At 41.6% G+C, this 7,665-nt stretch overlaps 1 non-coding gene across 1 annotated transcript; it reads right to left on the bottom strand.

Moving 5' to 3' along the window:
* Positions 1–5,675: 5,675 nt before the first annotated feature.
* TRNAY-GUA (transfer RNA tyrosine (anticodon GUA)) lies at positions 5,676–5,764 on the bottom strand. The gene is given in 2 exon segments: positions 5,676–5,711; positions 5,728–5,764. It is a non-coding gene; the product is annotated as a tRNA-Tyr (tRNA).
* Positions 5,765–7,665: the final 1,901 nt, after the last annotated feature.

The raw sequence follows: 7,665 nt of genomic DNA, 5'->3' as shown, positions 1-7,665 counted from the left end.
GCTTCTAGTTGTCTTTGATAGGCCAGGAGAATGGCCTTCCCCCACTTTCAAAGCAGACTGGATGATCCTATAACCTGTGGCTTTCTGAAGACCAGATAGTGCTTTATTTCCAGCACACCAGTGGTGGATTGCTGCCAGTTCCAGCCAGTTCTATAGAGCTGGTAGTGGAAATTTCCCACCGCTTATCGAACTGGCAGTGATCACTGGCGATCCACGCTCCTGAACTGGTCCTTCGGTCACCGCAGATTGCCAAAAAATTCTCTGTGTATGTGCAAAGGCTTCAATCTCACTTTCAGTTTAGTTCAGCTCAGAAATTGAACAACTTAAAATCAAAACTTGACTTTTATTGCTACTGAGAAATATAAACCATGGTTTATCTGTGGACCAAGCAAACTCTTGTTCAATGACAATCCATTCAAGGGTTGTAATGGGAGTAAAAGTAATACTTCACAAGAAGAGTCCTTCACTCTTCCTCTTGAAACAAACTACGGTACTCCTCCAGACTTCAAATACCACGGCTAGAAAACCTACAACTACAGCGCCTCCAAACTGATTTAACTGTTCTTCATAAGATCATACACCACAACGTCCCTCCTGTTAGTGACTACTTCACCTTCAACCACAACAACACAAGAGCATGTAATAGATACAAACTAAATGTAAATCGCTCCAAACTTGACTGCAGAAAATACGACTTCAGCAGCCAAGTGATCAATGCCTAGAACTCACTACCTGACTCTGTTGTTTCTTCCCCTAACCACAAAATCTTCAACCTTAAATTATCTACTGTTGACCTCTCCCCTTTTCTAAGAGGTCTGTAAGGGGCGTGCCTAAGTGCACTATTGTGCCTACCGTCCTTGTCCTTCTGTCCTATTATCTTTTTTATCACCTCTTTGTACTTCGTTATGTTAATATAAACTATAATTCTATACTTGTGTGACATATATACAGTATATAAAATTAAAAAATAAAAGTAAAGGGAAGAGGGCACGATAGGTTCCTATGTCTGAGCAGAGAAGCAGTTTTGGTTTTTTAACTTGGCTGCAAAAAATACGACTTAGAGTGATCAATGCCTGGAATGTACTACTTGACTCTGTGGTTTCTTCCCCAAACCCCAAAAACTTTAACCTTAGACTACAGTCGACCTCTCTCCATTTCTAAGAGATCTGTAAGGGGCGTACATAATTGCACTACTGTGTCTACCCTCCCTGACTTACTGTCCTATTGTTCTCATTTATCTGTACTTACTTTGCTTATGTTTATGTTTATACCTATACCTGCAGTAGAAAGTAATGATAAAAGAAGAAAATGGGACAGTAGGACAGGGACAGTAGGCACAATGGTGCGTTTATGCATGCCCCTTACAGACCCCTTAGAAAAGGGGAGAGGTCGACTGTAGGCAGTCTAAGGTTGAAGATTTTTGGGTTTGGGGAAGAAACCACAGAGTCAGGTAATGTGTTCCAGGCGTTGATCACTCTATTGCTGAAGTCCTATTTTCTGCAATCTAGATTGGAGCGGTTTACATTAACTTTGAATCTATTATGTGCTTGTGTGTTGTTGTGATTGAAGGTGAAGTAGTCACTAACCGGAAGGACATTTTGGTATATGATTTTATGAACTACTGTTAGATCAGATTGGAGACGACATGATTGTAAATTGTCTAATCGCAGTATTTCAAGTCTGGTGGAGTAAGGTATATTATTGCAAGAGGAGGACTGAAGGACTCTTCTTGTGAAATATTTTTGGACTCTCTCGGTTGTATTTATGTCTGATATGCAATGCAGGTTCCATACAGGTGAGCTGATTTTGTTCCATACACTGATGGGCTACCAAAATTTTCACTACCACACTGTGGGCGTGGCTTATGCATTTTGTTTCAACATCTTTCAGTGCAAATTGGGTGCTCTGGGGTGGAGCTCCATTTTCGCTACCCTACTGCATTCCCCTCTGTCTGGGCAGTAGCCCACTCCTGAGATGAGCTGACTTCTGACTTTGTAGTCAGAAGGAATGCCAAGATAAAAATCTTCCAGGAAAACTGCATACAAATTTGCCTTTGAGTGGTGATCTGAGTTTTTAGAGGCTGTATAAGGCAGATGGGTAGGCTTCCATTATGGCCCACAGCTGCCTCTCTGAACAGATACTACCTCAAAATGGCCACTGAGTGGCAGCAGACTGGAAAGGAAGGGAAGGCTGGATATTTAACGTGTAAATTCTATTGATGAAAATGGACACTGATGGAAACATATTGGCTCCATATTAAAATGTATGGACAAGCTTTGCTCACCTCCCGGCAGTCACAATCTATTTCGCTACCTTGTTTTTCAGATTTATAGCAAGCGATTCCCAAGAGGTCTGTCAGGGGCGTGCATAAGTGCACCAGCGTGCCTTCCGTCCCCTGTCCTAATGTTTCTTTTTTTACTAGTATCATGTATATGAATATTATTATATCTTTGTATACCACCAATACGTACTTGACAAAACAAACAAATAAAACAAACAAACAAACAAATAAATAAAGTGGCTTATATAGCACCTTGGTAGTTCTTTTAAATTTAAAAACTTCAGCTTCAATCGCAACAACACAAGAGCACACAACTGATTCAAATTTAATACTAACCGCTCCAAACTTGACTGTAAAAAATACAAATTTAGTAATCCAGTTATTGAAGCATGGGACTCACTATCAGACTCTGTAGTGTCATCCCATAACCCCCAAAACTTTACCCTTTAGACTATCCACAATTGACCTCTCCCGATTCCTAAGAGGTCAGTAAGGGGCGTACATAAATGCACCAGAGTGCCTTCCGTCCCCTGGCCTAATACTTCTCTTATATCTCTACTAATTACATGTACATGTTTATGATCTCTAGTATTTCTTCCATATTATTCCTATATTTCTCTTCTAATCTCCCATTGACATATTTTAATATGATTATATCCTCTGAAACCTACATTATGTATTGGACAAAATAAATAAATAAATAAAATAAATAAAAATAAATAAATGCAGCTGTATCTTTTTCCAGAAATTACAGAGAAAAAGGGGGGAAACCCCTTCCAAAAGCCTTTCCTTTTTATTGCGGTATGTAATGCATCCCTAACTCACAATAATATTGGATATTTTTCTGTGGTACTACTCCAATCAAATTAAACCTTATGTGTGCCCCAGTCGTTGTTGTTGTTGTTGTTGTTGTTGTTGTTATTATTATTATTATTAATAATAATAATAATAATAATAATAATAATAATAATAATAATATTTGTATGCCGCCCCTCTCCGCAGACTCGGGGCGGCTCACAGCAATAGTAAAAAACAATGTAAAATAAAAATCTAATATTTAAAAAACTAAAAACCCATAATTTCAAAAACATACACACAACATACCATATATAAACTATATAGGCCTGGGGAAGATGTCTCAGTTCCCCCATGCCTGACGGAAGAGATGGGTCTTATGAAGTTTACAAAAGGCAAGGAGGGTGGGGGCAATCCTAATTTCCAGGAGGAGCTGGTTCCAGAGGGTCGGGGCAGCCACAGAGAAGCCTCTTCCCCTGGGTCCCGCCAGACGACATTGTTCAGTAGACGGGACCCGGAGAAGGCCAACTCTGTGGCACCTAACTAGTTGCGGTGATTCGTGTGGCAGACTTATGCAGACTCATACTATGCCCGTGATGGTGGACATGCGACACGTATGCCAGAGGTGGCATGCAGCGCCCTCTCTGATGGCATGGGAGTTCAGCTCCACCACACATACGCAAGCACCTCGTACCGGCCAGTGGACCTTTGGTCTCTGATGCAAATGCCCATGGCAAGGGGCGCATGTGGGAGACACATGCAAATGTGCAGGTGTTTGTACATGTGTGCGTGGCATCACGTGGAGAGTCACATGGGCCTGGATGGGGGTGGGGGAATATGGGTGGTTGCGTGTGCATTCACGGGGTGGGGGGGAACACAGGAGAAATGCACACATGCAAAGGAGGTGGGGGAGCATGAGGGGTCATGTATGCACGCACAGGGGTGGGGATTGCAGGCAGGGGTGGGCAGCAGGCAAGACAGGGTGGAACGCAGTTCCACCAGCGGAAATGAAGATGCCTGCGCAGCTCCAGCGGCTGTCACTTCCTGGATTACTGGTCTCGGCTCGGCTCTCCTTTTTTTCATTCCTGCTGCTGCTGCTGCTGCTGCTGCTGTTGCGTCTGTGCTCCTTGCTTTTTTCCTCTTTCCTCCTTCCTGGCCTCAGAGGAGCTTCCCTCTCTCCTGCCCCGCTCCCCTCCAGCCTCACGCGGCCACCTCCCACCTGAGGTGCAAACAGAAGCCGTGGGTGGAAGCAACGCTGGCAGCATTTGTGCTTCTGGCAGCACCCGTTCGCCGAGCTACCCAGCCTGAGGCGGAAGGGTGACCCAGGAAGAAGAGTGCGGGAAACGTGAGGCAAATTGTCACCTCAGCGAGCGACACTGGTAAGCTTGTAAGTCGAGGACTTAACAGTTCACTTGAACGATGATGAGCGTTCAAGCCACTCCCACCTGGTCATATAGTCGGCAAGCCACTCCTACCCAGTCACATGACCATCAAGCCACACCCACAAAATAAGCCACACCCACAGTGTGGCAGTAAATATTTTGGCTGCCCATTACTGAGTGCAGGGATTCATGCGTGAATGAGTGGGGGCAAGATGGCGCCCAAGTGGGGGTTGCCACTCCTGTGGCAGCTCCAAATCTCTGGTGTGCACATGCGCACGTCCGAGTGAGATTTTGCTTCTGCGCCTGTGCAGGAAGCAAAATCTCATGAAGGGACACAGGTGTGTGTGAGATTTTGGCCATTTTTTTCAGTTTCAATTTTTTTTTTACCTCAGTTCATAACAAAATTGTGTTTTTATATATTGGATTTGTACATTGTTATTATTGTTGTGAGCTGCCCCGAGTTCTCGGAGAGGGGCGGCATACAAATCTAATCAATTATTATTATTATTATTATTATTATTATTATTATTATTATTACTACTACTATTATTATTATTATTATTATTATTTTATTATTTATTAGATTTGTATGCCGCCCCTCTCCGAAGACTCAGGGCGGCTATATACACAGTTATACATTTCTATTGAATAAAACATAAACCAACATCCTGATTTAAACCTTTTGTACTATTTTATTTTTTATTTTTTTTAAAAAAAACAACTTTTTTTTTTTAAAAAACCTGGTTTTGCGGTTTATATTTTCCTTCTGCTCCCAATTGTGGCTGTTCGTTTTCTCTCCGTTCTCATGTGTGAGGGGAAAAAAATCACTCGTGTTCTAAGTGGTGGTGTTTTCAAATTTCAAAATAAGCATAAAGTCACAACACGCGAAGATCACGCTGAGAAAACATGGGAACAAAGGGCCCATTTTATATATAAAAAACCCCGCATCCTTCGAGAAATACGTGGCGCCTAATCTGGCCTATCACGCTTTTTAATTTTAACAGAATAACAGAGTTGGAGGGGACTCTAATTTTAAAAAGTTGCAAACGGCCAAAGCATAAGAAAGCGAAACCTATTCAAAACGTTGCTTTGTTCGAACGTGACGCCTAATCTATCATATCATATTTAAATTTAAAGGAATTAAAATAAGGAATTAAAAATAAGACTTTAAAAGGATAAATAAAAAATAAGACTTTTTTTTTTATAAAAAAAATATCTCCTTCGAGCCGGAATCGAACCAGCGACCTAAGGATAACTTCTAGGAAGCCTCTACAGTCCTCCGCTCTACCAGCTGAGCTATCGAAGGAACATGGCAGCTGCCTTGGGTAGTTTCCTATATATTTCATTAGCAGGAAGTGCGGGAACATTTCCCCCCCCCTCTCATTTCCTTTTATCCAAGCATAGCCCGACAGTAAGTATTGTATAGTACAGTATATATTTTCAAAAACAACTTTACAGTCCAAATCGTGACTGATAATCCTGATGCAAAACATCTGGGAAAATATAAATAGAATTCGGGAGACGCTGAGCGTAGCTGTCACTGGCAGATGATTCGAGCTGCGGGCGAGCACATTTTGGGAACCACAACTCTCGAAAGTATAGAATGGAATGGAAAGGAATAGGAATGGTAAGGAATGGTAAGGAGTGGAATAGAATAGAATAGAATAGAATAGAATAATAGAATGGAATAGACTAGAATAATGGAATGGAGTGGAATAGAATAGACTAGAATAATGGAATAGAATAGAATGGAATAAAATGGAATAAAATGGAATAGAATAGAATAATGGAATAATGGAATGGAATAATGGAACAGAATAGAATAATGGAATGGAATAGAATAATGGAATGGAACAGAACGGAACGGAACGGAACGGAACAGAATAGAATAGAATAGAATTCTTTATTGGCCAAGTGTGATGGGACATACAAGCATTTTTATCTTTGGTGCATATCCTCTCAGTGTACATAAAAGAAAAAGATACATTTGTCAAGAATCATGAGGTACAATAATGATTGTCATAGGGTACACATAAGCAATCAGGAAACAATCAATATTAATATAAATTGTAAGGATGCAAGCAACAAGTTGCAGTCCTACAGCCATAAGTGGGAGGAGATGGGTGGTAGGAACGTTGAGAAAACTAGTAGTAATAGTAATGCAGCCTTAGTGAATAGTTTGACAGTGGTGAGGGAATTATTTGTTTAGCAGAGTGAGGGCATTCGGGGGGGGAACTGTTATTGTATCTAGTTGTCTTGGTGTGCAGTGCTCTGTTTGAGGGTAGGAGTTGAAATAATTTCTGTCTAGGTGCGAAAGGTTCACCCAACTTAACAAGAAAAAGTTTCAAATGTGCCCAATGCCATAATAGGTGGCAGCAAAGAAACACATCTACGTGGGTTTCTGTGGCTTAAAATGAAACAAATATAACTGAAGAGATCCATCCGAATTCCCGGGAACAAACTTTAATTAGCCGAAGAGCCAAACTTCGCTCATTTAGCCACTTAACCGGTTTGCCATTCCAGCCTTTCTCCAGCAGAGGGCGCGGCGTTAACAAAGCAGGAAGCCTCAGCTCCGCCCCTCGTGCAAGAGTGCCAGGATTCCGCGAGCTCTGGGGAGTGGGGGGGGGGGGAGGGAGCGCTGCCCATCACCTGCCTTGAAAATGCTCGAGGGCCTCTGAAGATTCGGGCCCCCTTCCAACTTTTCCTTCAAACTTAAAGTTCCTAGTGATATATGTTCCTAGCAGATATCCCGGTTACCATAGAAGTGCGTTTCAGTTTAAAGTGATCTTTTTCAACAGTAGCCCTGAACTAAGCATAAAAGAGCTCCTTTGGGCTGAATCTTATTTTTTATTTTATTTTATTTTATTTTATTTGTCAAAACATGTACAAATTAGCATGTATTGGTATGAACATAAACATAAGCAAAGCATATATAGGCAAATTTCGACAATAGGGCAGTAAGACAGGGTGGGTAGGCACGATGGTGCAGTTATACAAATAATTTAATTTAATTTAATTTAATTTAATTTTTTAAGGCATGTCGCCAACTCCTTCTGGACTCTGGGCAGCTCACAACATCTAAAAAACAATGGACCACCTTAAATTCGGGGTAATTTGTCAGATGACCCTTTGTCATCTGCTGGGAGTTGCAAAGGGCCAACCCTTCTCCCTTCGACTTCTCCCTCCCTGTATTTTTTTTCATTTAAC

This window comes from Erythrolamprus reginae, chromosome 2, assembly GCF_031021105.1.
Source record: "Erythrolamprus reginae isolate rEryReg1 chromosome 2, rEryReg1.hap1, whole genome shotgun sequence".
NCBI lineage: Eukaryota > Metazoa > Chordata > Lepidosauria > Squamata > Dipsadidae > Erythrolamprus > Erythrolamprus reginae.
This window is presented reverse-complemented; position numbering and strand designations above follow the sequence as displayed.